Source organism: Papio anubis, chromosome 5 (genome assembly GCF_008728515.1).
Source record: "Papio anubis isolate 15944 chromosome 5, Panubis1.0, whole genome shotgun sequence".
NCBI lineage: Eukaryota > Metazoa > Chordata > Mammalia > Primates > Cercopithecidae > Papio > Papio anubis.
Window position 1 is genome coordinate 26,499,259 of NC_044980.1, and position 26,860 is coordinate 26,526,118.

The window sequence follows — 26,860 nt, forward strand, 5'->3', positions numbered from 1 at the left end:
TTGAAGCCCCTCTACTCTGTCAATAGCAGCTTCTGTGACTTCGGGACAATAGTAACTTTCTAAATCAAATACATATTTTCAGAATGAGAACTGGTTTTATACACGCCCACTTTGAAGCTCATAGAAACTACCTTGAGAAAGACCCACCATTGCAAGACTGATGTGTCAGCAACTATAGCTTTAGGGAACTGACACATCTCAAGAAACTGTGTGGCTTGAACCAGGCTGCTAAATACTGCAGGGGAGAAGCTTATCTCTCTAAAATCTGATTACCAAAGATGAAACAGATGACCCTCGTTCCCAAAATACTGCACCCCAAATATATCATACCTGTCCACACTATTATTGGTAGACAAGATTTGAACAGGCAATAGTAGGCACCGACCAAAATCTTGCTTCTATCAGAATCAACACATTGAGGGAATTTAACTGTGTTGTGTATAAGCAGAAAATTCCACAGAGAGCAAGTTATGTTTGAAAGCAGCATATCCGATGATGAAACAAGTGGAACAAAACCCTTAAAACAATTAAACTCAACTGCTTTTTCTTTCTTCCTTTTTTTTCTTTTTTTTTTTAGATGGAGTCTCACTCTGTGGCCCAGGCTGGAGTATAGTGGTGCAATCTTGGTTCACTGCAACCTCTGCTTCCAGGGTTCAAGTGATTCTCCTGCCTCAGCCTCCTGAGTAGCTGGGATTACAGCATGCACCACCATGCCCAGTTCATTTTTGTATTTTTCTTAGAGACAGGGTTTCACTATATTGGCCAGGCTGGTCTCGAACTACTGACCTCAAGTGATCCGCCTGCCTCGGCCTCCCAAAGTGCTGGTATTATAGGCCTGAGCCACTGCACCTGGCCAAACCCAACTGCTTCATCTCTCCAGCCTTACTTATAATTTGAAAAAATAAAACGAACAAAGGCAGTCATACACACAAAATAGTTCCAATCTGAATTAAACATATCTAGAGGCAGTATTGATCTGTGTAGAATTCCAAAACCTCATGATAGATAGTCCAGCTATTTAAGTGTACATTAAAATACATTTGTCTGTACTGTAAGGCATCCTTATCAATATATTATGAACATTAAAAATATTAAAGAGGTCCCCGTTGTCTTTTGGTGGCCTTATATTCCATATGATAGCAAATACTACCTCATATTATGTAAGGGACTTGAGCCTACAGGAATTTAGGTGTTCACCAGTCATCATGGAACCAATTCTCCACAAATACCAAGGCATGACTGTAGTAGGCAGTCAAATAATTTTAAATTTAACTATTATCTGTTGACACGATTGATGACTAATGGGAGCAAAAGACAGTTAGGGAGCCTACCTTGACCTCTGTTTGTATAGACCATGGAGTGCAAGAAGCTGTCATATGGGATATAAGGCCACCAAAAGACATGTGATCTTTTATTTATTTATACAATGTGTAATGATTAAATCAGAGTATTTAGACTACCCATCACCTCAAACATTTATCATTTCTTTGTGTTGGGGCTATTTCAAATCTTCTAGTTATTCTGAAATACACAATAAATTGTTGTTCACTATCCACTTTACTGTGCTATCAAACACTAGAACTTACTCCTTCTGTATAACCGTATGTGTGTTCCCCTTAACCAACCTCTCTTCAACTAACTCCTCTACTCCTCCACACTCACTCTTTTCAGCCTCTGATGAGTATTATTCTATTATCTACCTCCATAAAATTAATTTTTTAAGCTCTCACATATGAGTGAGAACATGTGATATTTGTCTTTCCATGCCTGGCTTATTTCACTTAACATAATGACCTCCAATTCCACCTATGTTGCCGCAAATGAGAGGATTTCATTTTTTTATGGTTGAACAGTATTTAGTTGAACATATATACCACATTTTTCTTATCTATTCTTCTCTTGATGGACATTTAGGTTAATTCTGTATCTTGACTATTGTGAATAGTGCTGATGAAAAATAAACATAAGGGTGTGGGTATCCCTTTGACATACTAATTTTGTTTTCTTTGGATAAATACCAGTAATTAGATTGCTGGATTCTATGATAGTTCTATTTTAAGTATAAATTAATCTAAAATTCAACAACTTTTTTCAGTTTTTCTCCTATTAAGAACACCACTCAGAGTTACACATTTGCACTCATACATCCAGCTACTCAAGAGGCTGAAGATTGCTTGAGCCCAAGAGTTCATGTCTAGCCTGGGCAACATAGTGAGATTCCATCTCTTTTAAAAACAAACAAACAACAGTAACAAAACACACACACACACACACACTCACCTACCATCCTTATATTTACTTACAATTTACATCTTTACCAAGAAATTTTTCTTTAATAATAAATCCATCTTTAATTCCAAATATGTGTATGTGCAACTGATATACTAGCCATATTATCGTGCCTAAGGAGGATTTGAAACACTTACTAAAACTTTTAAGATGCATTCCGATATTCTAAGTACAAGAAGTAAGCTAAGTAAGCTGAACAGTACTGTACCTGGAGAAAGTGTATCTTATTTGGTATCACAGTCTGGTACTTTTCCTATATACTAGACACGAATATACTAGAACCTGAAAGATGACTACCTTTGACCCTTTGAAATAAGTGAGATGCTAATATGCTTTTTCAAGTGGATATACACAATCTTCCCTTGTTCGTTCATATGCTCTTCTACCTTTAAAACAACAAGCCAATTTCAGCACCCAACATGTGTAAGCATCTACACCCAGTAGTGGTTTTCTTCAGATGGTATTTTCTACCAAATAGATGATCATTTTTTCTACTGAGCTAAAGGAACAAATAGTTGAAATGCTTTGAATAATATAGATGGAAATAAAGAGCAAGAGCTCCATTGAAAAAAAGATTTAAATTTACTAAATGCACAATTATTTCATTGAGTGATTTTAATTTTTGTTGAAATTGTAAATGGACCTGAAATTTAAGTTCAGGTCAAAAAAATTTATAAAGATATATGAAATCAGCAGCTCAGATGACTCAAGGGGCAATAAAAATATAACCTGACATACTGGAAGGGTTTATATAAAGTTGGGGTCAAACCCCCTGATATGGTTGGGCCCAAAATCTCATCTTGAATTATAAACCCCATAATCCCCAGGTGTCAAGGGTGGGACCAGGTGGAGGTAATCGGATCATGGGGCTGGTTTCCCCCATGCTGTTTTCCTGATAATGAGTGAGTCCCATGAGATCTGATGTTTTTATAAGCATCTGGCATTTCCCCTGCTTGCACTCATTCTCTGTCTTGCCACCTTGTGAAGATGTGCTTTTCACTATGATTATAAGCTTCCTAAGGCCTTACCAGCCATGCAGAACTGTGAGTCAATTAAACCTCTTTTCTTTATAAATTACCCAGTCTCAGGTATTTCTTCATAGCAGCATAAGAATGGACCAATACACCCTCCCAGTAGCTTATAGAACTCTTAAGGTCACTGAAGTTTAAGTAGATATTAAGAGGCAGGAATGCATCCACTAAATTTTGAAGTGCAATGGACTGTGACAATGATAATGTGCCTGACTTATTTCTGAACCTGAGAAGCTTATCATTCATAGTTCAATTGCATGCAACCATTTTGTCAAAAAGCTGTACTCCAGAGTACTTTATCAGCTTGAACCTGTAAGTGGTGAAGAAATTAAATCCAAGCCAAATGGTATTTGGATTCTGTGGAAGAATAGGGCCTGGTCTGGTAGCGAAGTGTTTTCTTAGCCCACATAAGAGGCCTAAAGAAATTCAAAAATCACCAAGCGATACCTTCTCTTTTCTGAAAATAACACCTGGCTTTGCACTCCTCTACTTCTACCACATTTTAGTTTAAATTTTCCACATCTCTCTCTCTTAATCCCATGTTGAACAATGTTCTTTTTTCTAGATGAATCATTTAAATGATACTTTTTCTTACTGTATTACTGCTTGATTCTATTTAGCTCTGATGCCATGTCCTATAGCCACACAAAGGACAATTGGGTATGACATCTGGGTATGACATGGAGTTATGATCATTAAATTCCTTTCTCACTCTTGCTCAGTGTGCGGAGTCCTTCTTGTCTAGAAAGCAGGACACTCACACTACCTAAATATTGTTTTTTGTTAAAATTTGAAAATAAAAAAGGTACTCTCAGAAATGGATGAATGCTTTAAAAGTATCTGTGCATTTTAAACATATTTCCTACTATTCACTATGAACAGGGTGTACTATCTCATTATTTTAAAATGGAAAATTCTTTTGGACACATTGGCCATCATCTGTCAGTCTGCTGGTTACAGATTGCTTTGATAAAATATTTAATTAAGATTTAGATATTTTTAGTATATATTAATTTAATAATCACCCATTCTGCAGTTACATTTTAATGGGAGTTGGTTTGTATGCAACTTAACTACTTTCTAATTACATAACCTTTCACGATCATTTAGCCCTTTAAATTACAGATTCTTCAACTGTAATATGGTCATGAAATAACTAGGTGAAGGTATCATGAATACAAAATGAAATAATAACAGGTAAGAGCAAATGGTCATTAAATATGCCAATTAATATTAAAAGTATATAAAGTTTAGTCTGTTATCTAGAGAACTAGGTGAAGATTAATTACTTGAAAGTACATGTTCAATAAAGTCCTTGAAGAAATTTTAGCATGATTTTTATTGTCAAAATAATATTGAATATGACATCACTTTATAAGTAATAAAGATATACTTGGCTTTTAAGATGTAAGCAGATACTATCCTTCAAGCATTTTTGTTAGCAATTTCTCTTTATGCAACCTATAGATAATTGTTCTATGCTTACTCTTTAACCTGTAGCTGAGCTTCAGATGCTGCTTGTGCATCATTGCTTTGGCTGCTTCAATATGGATTATCAGGATTTACTCTGAAGCTGGAAACCTGTGTCAATTAACTACATCAGTGCACGTAAGGCCTCTATTATTGTAGAAATGCTATTGGATTCCCTCAGTTCCACATCATGCCTTCACTACATTCCACATTATTCTGCTGACATTGATGCCTCTGCTTCTTGATTCCCTGGCCAAGCCACAGTTTAACATTTCATATTAAAACTGTAATAAATAGGAGGGTATAACAGAAAGTATGGAAATATAAGGAAGAACGCTCAGTAAGTAACTATGAAGAGAGAGATCAACAGAGAAAAAAGAAAAAAGAGATTCAACTACTATGAAATGAAAAATTGTACTTGTGTAATTTTATACTTCTTATCAACAAGATTAAAAGAGAGATGGCAGGGATTCTAGCATCCCAAAATATCCTGAGTTTTCTGGACATTAGCAGCCTAACCCTACTAAATTTGGTGTTATAAGAGGTTGTATGTTTAGGTATAAATTGCCAGCTGATGCTTTATGTACAATTTTTCAGCATCATGGAATTTTCTATTGTGTCTTTGGCATAGCTAATTGATTCTTCTGTTTCAAGTATCAAAATACTTAGACATTGCATCTAAATATGTATGTAAGCCTCTTGAATTTAGATAGCGAAGGCCACAGCCTCAAACATTTGCCTTGTTTGGCGATGAATACTGATGCTTTATTTGGCAGAGAAATGATTCATATTCAATAAATCAAGGACATTATACATTTGTGCTGAATTTACTGAATTTATTTCAGTTATGGCTTTACATTGTTTAAATTTGTTACCCAGAATACGGTCAGATTGTCAGATGAAATTTATTAACTGTATTACTATTTTTTTAAACTTTATGTACTCATAATATGGTTTCTTTAAAAATGCATAACATAATATACCAAGAACAAGAATATCCCAGCACTTTGGAAGGCTGAGATGGGGAGACTACTTGGAGTCAGCCGTTCAAGACCAGCCTGGCCAACATGGTGAAACGCTGTCTCTACTAAAAATCCAAAAATTAGCTGGCCTTGGTGGCGGGTACCTGTAATCCCAACTACTTGGGAGGCTGAGGCAGGAGAATCACTTGAACCCGGGAGGCAGAGGCTGTGGGGAGCCAAGATCCTACTACTGAACTCCAACCTGGGCAACAGAGCAAGACTCCATCTAAAAAATAAAAATATAAAAAATGAACAAGAACAATACAATTTGTATGGAATTGGAACTGAATATTTAGGCTTTAAAAATCACCTTCAAAATTTGGGAAATACTAGTCTTGAAATTTTCTTGAAAGAAAGCATGGAGGCATGAAGTCATTCATGTTAAAAGGAGGGGCAAAAATAGGAAAATGATAAAGCAGTGAAGGCAAATAAAAACTGGAACATCTGATTTCTCACTTAAGCTTATTTCAAACAATAAAGTGAAAATGATAAAATTTAAAAACAGATTTAATATTCTTTGTGTGTGACAACCATGAGCACAGACTAGTCTTTTATATTGTTTGTTTTCATAAAAATACAAAATATTTAGGTGTACACACATATTAGGTATGGAAATTGAGGTTTCGGTTCAATTATAACATTTCCCATTATATTTCTTTTGTAAACATTGAAAACTTGAACTCTTTTGATAATCTTGATGTGAAATAATGTTTCCGAGAATATACTAAACATTCATTAGAACTATTGCTTTAATATTGAACCAAGTAACTGGACATGGTGACTTATGTCTATAATACCAGTACTTTGAGAGGCTGAGGCAGGAGGATTACTTGAGGCCAAGAGGCTCTAGACCAGCAACATAGAAACACCCTGTCTCTATGAAAAAAAAAAAAAAAATTGAGATGGATTCTCGCTCTGTCACTCAGGCTGGAGTGCAGCGGCGCAATCTCGGCTCACTGCAAGCTCCGCCTCCAGGGTTCACGCCATTTTCCTGCCTCAGCCTCCTGAGAAGCTGGGACTACAGGCGCCTGCCACCGTGCCCGGCTAATTTTTTTGTATTTTTTTTAGTAGAGACGGGGTTTCACCGTGTTAGCCAGGATGATCTCGATCTCCTGACCTCGTGATCTGCCCGCCTCGGCCTCCCAAAGTGCTGGGATTACAGGCGTGAGCCACCGCGCCGGCCCTCTATGAAAAATTTTAAAAAATAAGTTAGGTGTGGTGGTGAAATATATATGTGTATATATATATACACACACACACGCATAATACGTATATATAATACATATATATGCACATGTGCACACAACCACACGTGCACGCACGCGCACACACACACACACACACACAATAAAGAGTAACCAAACTCCTGATTGTCTTAAAAGAAGATTTAAGGTCATCAAAATCTTAAGTTCTCTTCACTTAGGCATAATATTACTTACAAATAATTTTTCAAAAAAAAGAAAAACAAATTCAGTTGGAAATGTAATAAGTAACTTTCTTTTGTAACAAAACACTCCATGTTGATATTTAAAACATTATTTGAGGTTATAGTTTTTTTACATATGGCATGTGTTATAATTTGATAATAGTTTTAAATATATTAATGGTAGACTGAGAGTTAAACTAGGTAGTCCGTTCTTTATATTGGATGTGGACCTTCCATAGAGAATACTATATGAATCTGTGAAAGAGAAAATAATGTATGCATGTCATAGAATTCTTGGCACAAAAACAGAAAAATGACATGACTAAGTATCTTAGTCTGTGTGACTTGCTGTAACAAGTATCACAAACTGTGTGGCCTATTAACAACAAAAATTTACTTCTCACAGTTTTGGAAGCTGGGAAGTCCAAGATCAAGGTACCAGCAGATTCACTGTCTAGCAATGGCTCATTTCCTAGATAGATGTCTTTTTGCCTCACATAATGGAAAGGATGAGGAATTTCTCCGTGGTGAAATGGTTATTGTGTGTAATAAAGACAATAACCCTATTTACGAAGAGTCTGCCATCATTAACTAGTCACACCTCTTAACAGCCCACATCCTAAAACCGTCACCTTGGGGATGAGGATTTCAACACATGAATTTGATGGGGTCATAAACATTCAGGGCATTGCACTTAGGTCAGCCTTTCTCTGAAAGGCTACATTTAAGATGATACAGAGGGGCAATAGATAAAATGTTTGACCAATATTCAATTTTAAATAATAGCATATATAAAGTTATTAGAGTGAAAAATGATGCCAGAAAGATAAAGAACAGTGTGATCAATGATTAGGTAATAAAAATGAGAGCAGTGTATGACAAATAATGGATTAAATGGAGGATTTTTTTAAATGGTGCATGCTAAGAAAAAAGAAGTTATTACCGCATGTGTATTTTTTTTTAAAAAAAGGCTTTGAAAGTAAGTGAAACAATGATTAGGAGTCTATAATGATATAAATAAATGATTAAATTAAAGAATAATGACTTATTTTCCTATTTGGGTGCCTTTTATTTCTTTCTATTGCCTGATTGGTCTGGTTAGAACTCCCAGTACTGTGTTGAATGAGAGTGGTAAGAGTGGGCATCCTTGTCTTGTTCCAGTTTTCTAGGGGAATACTTCCAGCTTTTGCCCTTTCAGTGTTATATTGATTGTGGGGTTCTCATTCATGGCTCCTATTATTTTGCAGTATGTTTTTTTGATGCTTCGTTCTTGGAAGACTTTTATAATGAAGAGATTTGGGGTTTTAATAAAAGCTTTTCCCAGATCTATTAAGATGATCATATGATTTTTCTTTTTAATTCCATTTATGTGGAGAATCATATTTATTGATCTGCATATGTTGAACCAACCTTGCATCCCAGGAATGAAGTCTACTTGGTTTTGATGAAGTAGCTTTTTGATGTGCTGTTGGATTCAGTTTGCTAGTATCTTGTTGAAGATTTTTGTGTCTATGTTCATCAGGGATAGTGGCCTGTAGTTTTCTTTTTTTGTTGTGTCTTTGCTAGCTTTTGGTATCAGGGTGCTGCTGGATTCATAGAATAAGTTAGAGAGTGTTCCTGTCTCCTTGATATTTTGGAACAGATCCAGTGGAATTGGTACCATCTTTTCTTTGTATGTGTGGTAGAATTCAGCTGTTAATCTATTCACTCTGGGGCTTTTTAGGGTTATATTTTTTTTTTATTACTGATTCAACTTTGGAACTTGATATTAGACTGTTCAAGGATTAAAATTCTTCCTGATTCAGTCTTGGGAGATTGTGTGTTTCCAGACATTTATCCATTTTCTCTAGATTTTCTTTCATGTATATAGAGGTGTTTGGAATAGTCTTTGAGGATCTTTCGTATTTCTGTGGGATCAGTTTTAATGCCATCTTTGTTGTTTCTGATTGTGTTTATTTGGATTGTGCCTTTTTTTGTCAATCAAACTAATGGTCAATTGATGTTGTTTATCCTTTCAAATAAAAAGCTTTCGGTTTTGGTGATTCTTTGTATAGATTTTGTGGTTTTGATTTTGTTCAGTTCAACTGTAATTATAGTTATTAATTTTATTCTGCTAACTTTGGAGTTAGTTTGTTCTTGTTTTCTAGTTCCTCTAGGTGTGATGTTACATCTTTAATTTGAAATCTTTCTAACTTTTTGATATAGGCATTTGGTGCTGTAAATATTCCTCTTAAGACTGCTTTTGCTGCATCCCAGAGATTGTGGTATGTTGCATCTCTGTGTCCACTTACTTCAAAAAGAAAGTGTTTTTTGTTTGTTTCTGCCTTAATTTCATTGTTTACCCAAAAAACATTCAGGAGCAACTTGTTTAATTTCCATTTAACTGTGTGGTTTTGAGAAATCTTCTTGGTGTTGATTTCTGTTTTCATTCCATTGCAGTCTCTGAGTATGGTTGGTATGATTTCATTTTTTTTTTTAAATTCATTGAGATTTGCTTTGTTTGGAGCATGTGGTTGATCTTGTAGTATTTCCTGTGTGTAGATGAGAAGAATGCCTCTCTTCATGGATAATGTGATTCTGTACCTAGAAAACCCTAAGGACTCCGTGCAAATGCTCCTGGAACTGATAAATGATTTCAGTAAAGTCTCAAGATGTAAAGTCAACGTACAAAAATGAGCAGCATTTCTATATACCAATAACGTTCAAGCTGAGAGCCAAATCAAGAATGCAATCCTACATACAATAGACACACACACACACACACAAATGCCTGGGAATACATGTAAACAAAGAGGTTAAAGATCTCTACCAAAAGAACTACAAAACACTGCTAAAATAAATAATAGATGACACAAACAAATGCAAAAACATTCCATACTCATGGGTTGAAAGAACTGATATTGTTAAAATAGCTAAACTGTCCAAAGCAATCTACATATTCAATGTTTTAACTATCAAACTACCGGTGTCATTTTTCACAGAACTAGAAAAAAACTATTATTCTAAAATCCTTATGGAACCAAAAATGAGCCTGAATAGCCAAAGCAATCCTAAGCAAAAAATAAGGAAGCTGGAAGCATCACCTTACCTGAATTTAAACTCTATTAGAAGGCTACAGTGACCAAAATAGCATGACACTGATACAAAAACAGATACATCATCTAATGGATCAGAATAGAGAACCCAGAAATAAAGCTGCCCACGTACAGCCATCTAATCTTCAAAAAAGTCAACAAAAATAAGCAATGGGAAAAGGACTTTCTATTCAATCAGTGGTGCTGGGATAGCTGGCAAGCCATATGGAGCAGAATAAAACTGAACACTTACCTTTCACCATATAAAAAATTAAGAAGGATTAAAGATTTAAATATAAGACCTCTAACTATAAGAATCCTAGATAAAACCCTAGGAAACACTATTCTGGACACTGACCTTGAGAAATAATTCATGACCAAGTCCTCAAAAGCAATTGCAACAGAAGTAAAAATACTTAACCTCACTAATCACCTGAGAAATGCAAGTCAAAACCACCATTAGATACCATCTCACGTGAATCATAATGACTATTATAAATAAGTCGCAAAATAGCAGATTCTGGTGAGGCTCTGGAGAAAAAGAAATGCTTATACACTGTTGGTAGGAGTGTAAATTACTTCAGTCACTGTGGAAAGCCATTTGGAGATGTCTCAAAGAACTTAAAACAGAACTACCATTTGACCCAGCAATCCCATTACTGGGTATATATCCAAAAGAAAACAAATCATTCTACCATAAAGACACTTGCACTGGCATGTTCATTGCAGCACTATTCACAAAAGCAAAGACCTGAAATCAACCTGGGTGCCCATCAACAGTGGTTTGGTTAGAGAAAATGTGGTACATATACACCATGGGATACTAGTAGTCATAAAAAGGAATGAAATGTCCTCTGCTGCAACAAGGATGCAGCTGGAGGCTATTATCTCAATCTAATTTACACAGGAAGAGAAAACCAAATACCACATGTTCTCACTTATAAGTGGAAACTAAACATTGAGTACTCACGGACGTAAAGATGGAATAATAGACACTGGAGGCTACTAGAGGGGGTAGGCAGGGAGGAAGTAAGTGTTGAAGACCTAACTGTTGAATTCTACACTCAGGGTAGATGGGATAATTTGCACCCTAAACCTCAGCATCATGCTATATGCCCAGGTAAGAAATTGACATATGTACTCCTGAACCTAAAATAAAAGTTTAAAAAAAGGCAAAAAATGAATGAAGAAAGGAATAATAGATAAATATCTTATGTAAAAAAATATCAAATGATAATTTATAGAGATATTCTGCCCTTAAAGAGGTGGGGCATAATTTCCCATTTCTTAAGTTGTTGCCCGTATTGACTTTCTTCCATAAAAAAAGTATGCTATAAAATGGGGGAGAAAGAGTAAATTGTAATGACAAAATCCGGAAAACACTATCTCATCCAGGAGATCAAGATTAATATGAATAGAGATAAGATATATTGAAAATACATACCCTTGATCTGATGTGAAAAGAGTAACATTTTACCTCTGTGGTCCTCTCCCTAAAATCCATACCCCAATGTAATCATGAAAAAAAACCCTAGATAATTCCAGTTGAAGGCATTGTACATAATACCTGACCAGCACTGTTCAAAACTGTCAAAGTCATTAAAAAGTAAAGCCCAAGAAATTGTCATAACTAAGAGGAGTATAAGGAAACATGACTGGTAAATGTAACGTAATCTCTTATATGGAATCCTGCAATATGAAAAGAACATTAGGTGAAAACAAAACATAACAACTCTACATAACGTTTAAGCTTTAGTTAACAACGATATATCAATATTAGTTTATTCATTTTGGCAAGTGTAGGATACTGGAATGAGATGTTACTAGTAAAGTAAAATACGCAAAGGGTACATGAGAATTCTTTCAACTATCTTCACAGCTTTTTCTGTAAATCAAAAACTATTTTAAGTTACAGTTTTTATTTTAACAAATGGAGTGGAGGAAATGAGACTGAAATGTCCCTTTTCTGCTCCATAATCTCATGGAGAATCCTACATTACATTTAGTGACCATGTAGGTTCCTTTTGGCTGTGACCATTTCTCAGATTTCCTGAGTTTGAGGGGACATTGCTAGTTTTGAGGAGTTCTAAACTGGCAGTGGTAACGCATGTGATTCCAGGGAACTCCTCCCTTTTTCAGAAATGTTTTAGTTGCTAGCGAGGGTGGTTAGAGACTGTGTAGAGAACAGAATATGTAAAACTATCATCTCAGCAAGTTAAAAAACTAGAGTATGTGTGAGAATGTGTAGAGGGGAAAAATTCTTCTTTCTGAGAAACAAAATAAAGGATCTGTCTTTAGATTGTGAATGTGAATTCATATATTACCTTACAGCAGTTCATAAACTTCTGATTACATTCTTTGGCTGACAATCACAAGGTGTAACTTTTATGATTTTTATGCAATATAAATAAATGATTTTTATGCAATATAAATAAAAATGTGAATTTTCTGCGAGACTCAGATAGCACATTGAATGTATAATTGAGCCCTTCTGTTTTATAAAAGATAATGAAGTAACAAAATATAAGGTAGTGGGAGTTGCATTTTGGGAATTTTGATGAAAGAAAATTTCAATCAAAAACTGGTGGAGTGAAAATTAGTCAAAAGTAGAGTCTAAGGTCTTAGTCAAAACTGAACTAGTCATGACTATAAATGAAAATAAATGAAAGAGGAGTAATCATGAGCTCAATCAAAAACTATGAAATCAAAGGAACTCTCTCTGAGGGTTTGTGTGTGTTGGTCTAGAGATAGAAAATTAAAGAAAATGCATCTAGAATCTATAATTGAAAGGTGCGTAACACAGGTAGCAGAAAGTCTGGATAGGACTGAGGTGGGAACCTATTAAAAAACCTTCCTGATGGCCTGGTACTGTGGCTCATGCCCGTAATCTCAGCACTTTGGGAAGCCAAAGAGGGCGGATCAATTGAAGTCAGGAGTTCAAGACGGCCTAGCCAACATGGTAAAACTTCATGTCTACTAAAAATACAAAAATTAACTGGTCGTGGTGGTGCTGTAATCCCAGCTACTTGAGAGGATGAGGCTCAAGAATGGCTTGAGCCCCAGGGGCAGAGGTAACAGTGAGCTGAGATCACGCCACTGCACTCCAGCCTGGGTGACAGAGTGAGACTTTGTCTCAATAAACAAACAAACAAAAGCCCTGCATGATGCAGAAAGGGCTGAAGATAAAAGACTAGTAAGAGAGTAGATTCTTAGTGATTAATACACATATTTGGAACAGTAACAGTATTAAGAAGTTTTATCACTATACCTTTGAAGCTGAATCTGATTTAATTCAAGGTCACTGGAATTGAGGAACACAGGGGTCTATATGAGCAAAGTTGTGGGCTGAAAAATTTTTAAAAATCAGGTTTTGGATGTGCTGCTTATATGGATATCAAAGTTTTCCAAGATTGGGATATATAGACGGAATAACTAAGACATATTTTTTAATTAGACTTTAAATTCTGAGGTACATGTGCAGAACGTGCTGTTTTTTTACATAGGTATACATGCGCCACGGTGGTTTGCTTTACCCATCAAACCGTCACCTACATTAGGCATTTCTCCTCATGTTATCCCTCCCCTAGACCCCCACCACCTGACAGGCCCCAGTGTGTGGTGTTCCCCTCACCGTGTCCATGTGTTCTCATTGCCAAACTCCCACTTATAGTGAGAACACGCAGTGTTTAGTTTTCTGTTCTTGTGTTAGTTTGCTGAGAATAATGGTTTCCAGCTTCATACATGTCCCTGCAAAGGACATGAATTCATCCTTTTATGTGGCTGCATAGTATTCCATGGGGTATACATTCCATATTTTCTTTATCCAGACTATTATTGGACATTTGGGTTGGTTCCAAGTCTTCACTATTGTGAATAGTGCCACAATAAACATATGTGTGCATGTATCTTTATAGTAGAATGATTTTTAATCCTTTGGGTACATACTGAGTAATGGGATTGCTGGGTCAAATGGTATTTCTAGTTTTAGATTCCTGAGGAATTGCCACACTGTCTTCCACAATGGTTAAACTAATTTACACTCCCACCAACAGTGTAAAAGCGTTCCTATTTCTCCACATCCTCTCCAGCATCTGTTGTTTCCTGACTTTTTAATGACTGCCATTCTGACTGGAGTGAGATGGTATCTCATTGTGGTTTTGGTTTGCATTTCTCTAATGACCAGTGATGATGAGCATTTTTTTCAAAGGAACTAAGACATATTTTTTTGATAGTAGAGGATGGGAATGATGATAGGGAAAGGTTAAAGTGGCATGCTCTGTAGATACTAATATGGAATAAGAGTTTTTAAAATAAATAATCCTAGTTAGAGAAGATTAAAAACTGTAGTATCTTATACCAATACCATTCTAAGATTTGAATATAAATCTTTTAAATATATGTGTGTGTTTGTGTGAGTACATTTATATATATATATATATGTCTGTATATGTGTATACATATAAAGTGCTACTCAGTCATTATATATATAATTTCAGATAAAGTTGAGTATACCTTATGTGAAATTTTTGAGACCACAAGTATTTCAGATTTCAGATAATTTTTCAGGTATTTGAATATGTACATTATACTGTGGAGCATTCTATATCCCCAAATACCAAATCTGAAGTACTCCATGGAGCACTTCCTTTGTGCATCAGTTTGGTTCTCAAAAACTTTCAGATTGTCAGATTTGGGATGCTTGGCCTGTTTATTTATGTGTATGTAAAAGGATGCAATTTGAAGCTTAAAAATGAAGTCTAAATGACTTCAATGATGCATAATATATATTAATATGCTTGTAGTTTGTTGATGAAAAGACAAAACATGACTTAATATAATGGTTAAATATATCACATATTTTTCATTTTATATGTTTTATGATAGAGTAAAAACTCTCCTCTAATTAGGAGAGAAGTGTATGTCAATGGCCATTTTATTAATTAGAAGTATTAGCGCTATCTGGACTTCAAAATATATACTATAAATGTTTTGAATTTAAATAAAATCACTTCATAATCAAAATGCAGTTTTTAGTTGCATATTTTTATTTTTTATTATCACATATAATAACAGCTAATATTTATTTCATGCTAAGTTTTCATGTAAATACTTTCCCTACATTATCACATTTAATTATCAGCACAAACCTATAAGGTAAACACTATTTTTACTTGCATTTTACACATGAAAGAAATTTGACATAGAAAGCTTTAGTAGATGGCTCAATTTAACAGAGTTAGCAATTGAGGAATTGAGATGCAAATCTAGATGATACAATTTCTGAATTTGTTACTCAAGCACTAAGCTATGTATATAATTCATCAGATATGCATTAACCCATGGTTTGTCAGTTACATTCATTATTTTTAAAGAAAATAAATGTCAGCCATTTAGAGATCAGATTTCACATACATATTTATTCGGGGCATATTACATGTTTTATAGTGACAGCTTTCTAATAAATAAATATTATTTTAGCTGATCTTCAGTGATTTGTTTTCCACATCTTAAACATGAATGCATTTTAAATGTCTTTAAAGATTGATAGAGAAGTTAACAAATATAAAGAAAAATAAAATCGGCATGTAGTCTTTATGCAATATTGTTTGTGAAAGACATTAAACAAATTTGACAAATTTGTCATGTAACAAATTGAAACTTCATTTCTTTTGGGTAATGGAAGCTATAAAGTAAGTTTGAACTATTGATTTTCTATAAAAATGGAAAGTCAGTTATAAAAAGATACTGTTACTCTGCATTTCTGTTGTCCTTGCTTTTACTCAAGTTCACTCCTTCATTCATTGATGGCTCACTTCTCTCTCTCCTTCTCTCATTTTTGTATAGTTATCTTGGACTGTACATTATTTCTAAATTTCATTTAACCTTATACTTCAAAAGTAGGAATCTTGGAAATTTTACAAAACACACACACACATAGACACACACACACATGGTGTGTGTGTTATGTGTGACAATACTTTTTTGTTTTCATGAAGCTAATAACTTCAGGACATTCACCTTATTTGTCATAGGATTATGATGAAAAATGAGATAGTGCAAGCAAAATATTTTGTGCATTTTCTACATGTAGTCATCTCCAAGAAGTAGTTATTATCATTATTATTATTAACAAAGCCATGCTTCAATAAATATAAGGAGATTTGATCTTGTTGCTTTTGCTGAATATTTGGCTTTTATATTACTGCTCAGTTGTAACAATTGTAATAAGAATCAGTTTTGACTATGCCTTTCAATATGCCATTTAGATAAAAATATCAATAAAAGTAATAAGTTGCAATTTAAAATATGAAAAATAATTCAGTCATATTATAGGACTTGATATAGGTCTTTTTGTTTTAAGATTTATCTTTAATATGATCATGTATTTTAAGTATTTTTTATGTAATTTTGAATTTTTGTGAGTACAGAGTAGTTTTATTTTGTGTATAGTCAGCCTTCACATACTGATGATTGCTATAAAACAGGTAAGATGATGTTCCCTAAATTCATATATACATTTTTTATCGGTTGGCTTTCAGTTTTGTAAGATGAAAGAGTTGTAAAGATGTATGGTGGTGATGGCTGCACAACGTTATGAATGCAGGTAATTCTACTGAACTGTACACTTAAAAGTGGTTAAGATGAAAAATTTTGTTATTTGTGTTTTAACACAATACAAAAAACACCCTGAATTTTAAATAGTAAACAAAGATAGATTAATATAACCAGGTTCTGTCAATCTGTTTTCAGACAGAATTTCTTAGAGATTCCTTTGCAGACATCTCTAAGGAAAGGAAACATTGTTAGAACATAGAACACTAGATTACAAGAGGGTTGGCAGACAGAAGTATTTGGGACTGGTTTAGGAAAAAGTATGAGTGGAGGGCAGTTAATTGAGCTATGTCAAGCCGGAGAAGAAAAATATCTATATGATGCCAACTACGGACTTTCCATTTCACATCAGAATTTATATTTTCTGAAATTACTTAATGTAATAAAACAAAACTAATTATAAATATGACCCAAAGCAATGATTAAGGGTAACTTGCATTTTTTATAAATTAAAAGTCCAGTTATTGAATAGTGTTATATGACTAATAATTTATTGAATTTATGACTTTTATTCATAGTTCATGACCCACTTCTTTTTGAAATTGTAGAATAACATGAAGTTAGATAAGCATAATTCTCCTTTTGAAAACTTTCAAATACAAGACATAAATATTTGTAATGTGGCTATTCTGGTATTTAATAACTGAATTTGACAAGACTGACACATAAAGCATCATCTGTAAGTAGTACCTAAGTTCAAAGACGTTCTCATATGGAATTGAACACCATTGATAATAAAATATTAGGAAATATATTTTATCTACTTAATTAGAATAATTAATTTATCTTTGTATACTAAGCTGAAGTGAATTCAAAGAGATAAAAAACTATGGATTGTATATTATACAACCTCACGTAAATAATGGCATATCTAAGTTAATTATTTATTTTACGGAAGAACTTTGCAGACATACATCAACCCATAATGTAATATTTCAGTACCTACATTTATCTCCAAATGGCACTAGACATTTTCTTATGTATAAGTATGAAAAATGTCTAATTTTATGCCACTTTGAAAAGTGTCTATGTATCATTAAATTGCATAAGTCAATTGACCCTTAGCACAGACACCATAAAATGACAGAAACAAAAGACAAAAAATGGTACTATACTAAAGGATTATCTTCCTTAAATAAATATTTTTTTTAACTTAAGCTTGGACAAGATTGAATTTTTGCTGACCTTACAAAAATTTTGTATTAAAATAAAATGTACCAAAAGCCAGAAATTGTATTTAGGAATTCCATTGAATCAGAAATATGAACATTCTTAGGAACTGTTTTAAAAACTCAGCTATACAGTAATTGAAAACAGTATTTTCAATCTTCTCATGTATAATAAATGAGGTGTCCAAAACATTACGTGTGGCTATGTAGATGAGACATTGTGTTAAATTCATGTTAATGACAATTTCATGCAACTCATGGTACTAAATTGTCAAAGTCTTCTAAGCTATTCTAAAATATGAGCCAAAGCTTTAATCCATGAATACACTGCATGCGTAAATCTTTTGTCTTCCTTCCTTTAGGTTGTTAGGGATTTTTATAGTCAATTTAAAGGATATTTAGTTCATGGCATTTTTAAAAATATATATTTGCCAAAAACAACAACAACAACAGCAACAACACTTCATAGGAGACATTGTGACTGAATCCCAATCATATAGGTGGATGCTCTTTCCTTACACTAAATGCCAGTTTAGCTGACTGGTAAGGAAACTTCTCTTCTTATGAACTCTCTTGAAAGCAAAAAAATTCATTTCTGGTTTCTTTCTTACTTTACTTGATATGGGTGCAATTTTATTCTATTATTTTAAGATCAAGGTTGGAATTGCCAACCCTTGTTAAAATGTATTTTTAAAATTCAAAGCTATAAGTATTTTGGAAATTTTCAGTGCTCAATGAAATGAATAGACTCTTATGTGTACAGAGTCTCCTAGGACAAAGGTAATTAGTAATTGGTGTTACTATAGCAAATTTGTGCAAAAATGATGCAAATTTATTATGTAATATATGATTTTCAAAAAAGATAAATTGATAGATTATAGACTGTAGTCTGTAAGTATATGGCAAACTATAACATTCACACCTGTAAGAGCTAGAAAAAGTAGTTTTTAAATAAAAGCATTGAATGGCATATTATATAGTTTAGATATTGGTTGTGTCTACTTAATATTATGGCATTTGTTTTTCATTTTCTGGAGGAGGTTTCTAAAGCAATAGACTATTTCCTTCTATTAATGCTAAGTTGCATAAAAGGGCTAAATAATCCATTTGATGTTACATTATTTCTGTATTTGTTTCCATTTGCTACTGAATAACTTAGTTACATATTTAGTTACACAAGCAGGGTTATTTCAGGAGATGAATTATCACAGTAGTCCCTTGAAATCCGTGAGGGATTTGTTTCAGAACCCCCAAGGATACCAAAATTTATGGATGCTTAAATAACCTCTATAAAATGGTGTAGGATTTGCATATAACCAAAACATAGCCTCCTGCATACTTTAAATCAATTCTAGATTACTTATAATAACTAACACAATGTAAATGCAACGTAAATAGTTGTTATACTATGTTTTTAAGAGATAAAGATAAGAACAAATATTCTGTAAATGTTCAGTGCAGACACAAAAATCCTTTTTTCAAAAAAACATATTTTCCATCAGCAGTTGGTTGAATCCATGCATGTGTAACCCATTCATAGAGAGGGTGAACTGTAAGGTAATGTTTCAAATTTTAAATGTGAAAATATACATTGTTGCAAACTTTGAGGAAAATTGAAATATGTCATTTAAGAATTGCTTTCCATTCCAACCTTTGTGATTTTCTTAAAATACGTGATACTTTTATGCATTTGTTAAGTAACATAGTAATTTCTAGAGTTCTAGACGTTTGTATTCTTATTTTTATGACAATTCCTTAGACCAAATGTTACTAATAATTGCATTGTACTATTGCTATACTTTTCTGTAAATGCCTATTACTTAATATCCTAACTAAATCTTAATCAACAATACTCTAAATCTTCTGTTTAATCACTTTGTTTATGGTGCTTACAAAAGCATGACGTAAGTAATAAATAAAGAGACATTTAAATATGTTTTCTCGATTTCTTATTATTTAGGCAGAATATTTAATTTCAAATACATTTCAGTGTAGGAATAACTTTAAAACTGTACATTGAAATGTTATTTCATGATAGATTTAAAGCTATGTAATTTTCTCAGTTTTGTTCTTTTAGTCTTACTGTATTATATAAAATGTTGATTTTTATTTTCTCTAGACAAATCATGCATATACTTAAGTAAGATGAAAATTGAAAATATTGGCTTCAATTCTCAGATCATTCAGTCATTTAGATGATAAACCAATTATGTAATCCGTAAATGCATGGAGATTACAAATTGTGTTTTATTTTTCCATGGGAGAATACAAGTAAATTTCTTGTTAACTTATAGTTCTGACAAACCACTGCTCCAGTTGAATATTGTATGAAGCTACAGTTTGGCTTGTTAGCAGTCTCGAAGGAAAAATAAGATCAATACTTGTCACAGCAGGAGATACTTTACTGTCAATGGAATGGTGTAATATAGTACTGAGGGTGAAAAATCGCACCAACACTTCTCAGTTTGGCCTTATATAATGAGCAGGCTTCTATTAAGAAAACCAAATCCGTTTTCCTGAGAATTTAATGCCCAGATCAAAAGGCTTAAGTGTCACTTTGTAGTTCCATTTCCATGTTTAGTCCATTTTATAAACTAGATATATAAACTATGTAAAACTTTTTGATGAGTACGTGACAAGTTGACCAGACATTATATATATTGCTCAAGCAGTTCTTAGTGGTGGGAAAGAAAGTCAACAAACCTAAACATTTGAAACTTTAACATGTTAATGGTTCATAGACATAGAATATCTGATGATCTTTTTTTAAGGTTTTCCTTCTTTCCTTCTATGCTTCCTTCCTTTCTTTAAGGAGTCTCTCTCTGTTTTCCACATTTTGCCCTGATGTCTGAAAATAACCTTGAAGACTAACAAATATATGCGCAGTTGTTTGGGAACTATTTTTTAAAATAAAAAGTCATTTCTTATCTTCATACATTTTAAAGTATATTTAAAGATAACAATAATAATTAGGGGTGAGGTCACATTCCAGATACATCACTAGTCAGTCATCAGATGTGGTTACTAAGTGTGAAGAGAAAAGAGAATGAATAGTAGAGGCGGAAGGTGGCAAGTATCGAATATGGTCCTTCAAACAGATAAAACTAGGAAGTGCAATCGTACTACTAATTCCCCTCTTATATATACTCTCCAGGAAGAGAAGCCAAGTGGAATCTTGAAAGAGCTTGCCTTAAATGTGTCACATGGCTCCAAGTAGAGTAAGACATTGTCTGTTATGGACACAAAGTTGCACCATCCTATTTATTCTACTAGGAAGGGTGCTGGCCAGGTTTTAGAAGTGTCGGCAGACTGCAGTCAACTGCTTTGAATTTTCTTTAGCTGTAGACAACTGACTTGAACAAGAGCACACCCTTCCTAGGTTGACCCATATCCAAAGACTCATTATAGCAGGTGTGTAAGTCACTGCCATGTTGGCTCAGGACAGGATAATTCTGAAGACTCTGTGTGACAGGGGCCTGGGTGGAATTGGTCAAGACTTCTTTGGCCTCACAGCACAGTCTGTCTTCTTTCATTGCTTAATCTTGCTTTCTCCCTCCTTCTTCCACAAACATTGATTACTAATAATGCCTTGCACGCCAAAATTTTTAACATACACTCTCTACTCAGATAATTTCTCTATCAATTGGACGACCTAATGAGCTTCACTTTCAGTGTGTTGAATAATTTCAACACACAATCATTCAAATTACATCCATCAATTACATCCTCCAGCAGGAAGCAGGAGCTGCCTCACCTCTTGTTACTATAACGTCTTCTTCACATAAGTTCTGCTTGCTCACTCTATTCTCAAATGCAACCCTCAAGTGCTCCTGAAAGGAGCGGTGTCCTCCTTCCTCCTGTTGTGAATAAATGTGACCTAGAAACTGTTGTTGATGTTATTTACCCAGTGTCAATAAGAATATATATATTATAGATATATATAATATATATATATATTTTATATGTATAAGAACATATATATATATTCTTATCACCTCTCATGATATGTGTGTGTATATGTATACATATAATCATTATAAGCCCCCTTTACCAGAAAAACAAATTGAGACAATGAGAAGTTTACTAAATTGTAGAATAGTATAAACCTTTAGTTCCTTTACCTGGGATTCTAACACCAAGGTCTGGTTCTGGATTTCTTGCTCTTAACCACACACAACTAATGACATAATAAATTAATTGTTAAGTGCACAATGTGATTTAATTTCTATATTTTTAAAGCTTGTTTTAAAAATTGATTTATGATTATAAAATATATTACCCAATCACTTATTCCACTTTGGAATTAGAGTATACCTTCATCAAAAAAGGATTAACTAAGTAAAGGGGACATTCTACATTTTATACTGTAAAAAATGATTGACATAGAGCAGTGATGACCCTGTTATTATGCTTGTCAGCCAGTTTTCACTGTGTGGTAGACTTTCTGGGAGCTGAAAATTTGTGATTTAATGGCCATACATTAACAGACTCAATCCATTTTGAGCCCTTTAAAAATTAGTGTTTAAAAATAAAATATTGCATGTAACCCTTTTTTCATAGTAAGAATGGCAATATGGCAATAACATAACTTTTCCGAGATGAAAAAGAAAACTGGAAAAGTAAATATTAATAGCAGATGATTTTCAGGAAAAATCAAAGTTGGAAATTTAAAAAGTGGTACACTTACATTTTGTATAAATGAGAAAACAGGAAAAAGAAAAAGAAAGTAAGAGAAAGAAAAAGAAAGAAAGAAAAAGAAAGAAAGCAAAGAAAGAGGAAAGAGAAACGAAAGAAAGAAAAGAAAGAAAGAAAGAAAGAGAAAGAAAGAAAAACAGGAAAGAAAAACAAAGGAAGGAAGGAAGGAAGAAAAAGGAAGGAAGGAAGGAAGGTTAAGGAAGGAAGGAAGGAAGGAAGGAAGGGGTTAAAAAGGAAAAAAGGATAGCTTGCCATTTAGCTGTAGAAACCTGGTGTACATTTTTATTGAATAATTGATTTGGAGCAATTTTTAATGCTTAAGCAAAATGTGTCTGAGGAATAAAATAGAAACTGTGAGCCCAGGCTGGGGGTGAAATGTCATATTTCCTCAGTTAACAGATTTGCCAGTGAAGCCTTGGCATTTCAGCATGTGGTACACAGACTGTACTACCTCAACCCACTGAAAACTGCAGAGGTGAAATTTGAAGTTTATACAAAGGTTTCAACGGTGATAGAAATACAGCACATGTAACACGGGAAAGATTAGACTGCAGGCGTTTTTACCCTTTTAACTATTCTGAGAATTTCAAACGAGAGAGGGCCAAATGATGATGGAGAGCAAGAATCTAGAAATATTATTTTGTGAAAAGTTTCGTGATCTATTTCTAAGAGGAAAATGTGACAGCCACCAAATCAGGGTATGAAATTATCTCCTTAGTTTAAATTTTTGAAACATTTTATCGCTGTTCCCTGGAGATTTCTGCCACAAAATTTAAGTCTTATGCTTTACAATAAAAGGAAATATTCAGGCAGAATATATAAATAAGTTATCAAAAAGACATACTCAGATAACAGATGAAAACATATGAATATCCCAAAGTGTATATTATTATTTTAATTTCTTATGATTGGATCCTTCATACCATGTAATTAAAATGATCATTTTTTGATAGAACTATGGTACTTGTGAATAGTCAACATGGGCTACAAGTGAGTTTCTGAAATCATCTTTTTTTTTTTTTTTTTTTTGTGAAGCATTTATAGACCCATAGCTTTTGAATACACAGATAACTCAAAAAGGTTAAAATTATCACCATGGATGCAATAGTTGAAATCTGTGATTCTCAAATCCTTTAAAAACACTCCAATATAGCCTTTTTAAATAAAAGATCCTTTGAAGAATATAGCATTTTATGTTATTATGTGTATATATGGATATAGTTTAAAGCATGACATTGGTATAATGTGGTCAAAAAAGCACACATTTTTAGAGCTAAAAGATGATCAGAGAGTACTGTCTTTAACTCCCTTGACTTATAGATGAAGAAACTGAAATCCATGATTAGAACAAAACTGCTTAGTGTCAGAGATGAGAATATTTCTTTTTAATTATTCTACTGTAACACATTCAAACATGTTTTCATAGATGCATACTTTAAAAAGTGCGATTCTAAGACAACGTTAGAGATAATATATTGGTTAGAATCTACTAATTATTCTTTTCCCTAACTCAAAGAAAAGAAAGGCAACAGAAAATATGTTAAAACATCATGTGGACTATGTGTTTATATTACAAAACTCTGATGAGGATGTGGTATAATCAAACAGATATAATATGCTATTTTACCAACATTGGCTCAATTTAGAGTCCAATTAGATTATTTCTAAAATGTAGATACTGCATAAGTCTATGTCCTGATCCTTATGTGTGCCTAGTTGGCACAGAGATAAAGGAGCACCAATTGCTCCCTCTAAAGTCACTGAGAAAGGCTGACATATCTTCTTTCTGGCACAAGGCCTGCATAATGCTCAGAAAATCTTTATCTTCCATGAACATTCCGAGCTTATTTGCAACTTCATCTGACACTTATTATTCCCTGAGCCTGGATAACTTTCTGCTCAGATCTCCACATACCCAACTTCATAAAATCATTGTCTCACCATCAAGGCCATCAGCATCAAGGTGATCTCCTAAACCTATCCTTACTTGTAATCAAAGACTGCCACCTTACATTGCATCATTCCAACAAAGTGATCGTCACTCTCTGAAATTATCATTTTTATTCATTTTGTAACTGTATGCTCTCCCCAGCAGGAACTTACTAGAATCCTAACTAGGGCAAATATTTGCTTGTGCTAGCCACTAGCTTCACCTCTTACATATAGTGTGGGACAGAATAAGTCCTCAATAAATATTAGTGAATGAAATAAAAGGAGATGTCTAGCATATTTTGAAGAAAAAGAAGGATTCAATGGATAAATATACAAAGTTATTTCAATTCACACTTGATATTTTTTTGGGAAGTCTATGATATGCCAAACACTGCTACTTGCAAAAGGGAATATAAGTGTATATGAAAGAAAGAGGGGATTATAGAGCCATAACTAATATCATAATTTAAAGAGACAAAAATGCACATATTTGTAATACAAATACACAGGACTAATAATATTGGAACAACAATTCATCAGAATAGGAAGATTGTGAATGTGATAGTTGTTTATCCTTTTTTGTTTCGACATAGGTGGTTACATACAGAATCCTAAGGAAAGAAGCAACTCTATGTTGAAAAGGTTTTCATTGCCGTTCTCACAAATGTAAACACTAAATAAATGAAAAACAACAAATTTATCGGGAACTCAAAGCAGCTTTTATGATCTAAAAGTTCTATGGAATCCAACCTGTCCTCGCTGAGGTTTGATGTTTGTACCAATTGCCGCTTGGCTTGTCTCACCCTGAGGTCCTGTGGTACCCATCTCACATCCTTCAGGTTCTCGACTGCTTATGTTGTTGCTACCCAGTTCCCAGGTTTCGTTTGGTTTACAGGGTTTTTGTTTGTTTGCACCTTAGCCTGATGTTAATCCTCACCCTTTTGTAAGGCTTGTTGTTCAGTAACGCCGCTTAACCTCAAGTTTTGGAACGTTACTCTCTCACAAACTGCGAAACACCCCAATATTCGTTACTCATATTTGTCACCATGGCTCCAACTCCCCACAACAACTAACAGGGAGTGCTTCACCATGCACCACAAATACAACACATCATGCATACACCAGAGTCAAGGAATGGGGAAAATCTTCCCACCAACACCAAACCTGTTATATCAGATTCCTGTTTTTTTCTGCCATGTAATAATCCTCCCTTTGTAGTGACAAATTTGGTATTTTAGCATCAGGAGAATAAGATATCACAGGTTTGAACCGTTTCATTTCTCAGTCTATTTTACATAATTTTGAAAAGTGAATGAGAAAGTTAAAATCTGAGGTTTTTCAACAAAGTTTTGAAATTTGCCACACCGTTTATTACAGTGGAATGAACTGCAATATTTCTATTATTAGATAAAGGACATGTTCTTCTCAGGGACCTGAGTCAAACAGAGAAAGTTGGAACTGAATGTATCTCTTATTCAACGTTTTTGATATAAAAGAAGATTAAAGTCCTTTTTCTCAAAAGAATCCCAAACTTATTCCGGTTCACCTTGCCTGAGATAGGTAGGATAATTTTACTTTTTAAACTTAAAAAAAAAATCAAGGAAGAAGCTGAGAATGCCATGATGATCTCAGGATATTCTTAATATTAATATGAAAATAAAATAATATAAAATCTATTTTAAAAACACATACATATAGGCTGTCTGGAGATATGAACATCATTCAATGACTTATTGAAAAATGTAATTTTATCAAACCCAACAAACAGAAGGCTGTCTCACTAATCTTTGTCCAAGGAAGTCTCCAAAACAAAGAGCTGAATTAGTGAATATAAATCATGCTTTTGGATTATTGGGATACTATGTGACATTGAGGAGCTGGTGTCGGGGATGAAGCCAGGAAAGTAAAATGAGTTAAAAAGAAAGTCTTACCCCTATGGGAAAGAGTTAGATTTAGCCTGTATTTAATAAAATCCATCCAAGCTATTCAAGTACTGGTGACATGATCAAATTTATATTGAAGGAAAAACAGGAGGTGATGAGTTCAGAGAAGGAAAGACAAATTCTTTCACTTAAGTGGTATTTAGTTTAAAAAAATGGAGTAATAGAGAAAAGTTGAATATCATAATGGTAGTCCAGAT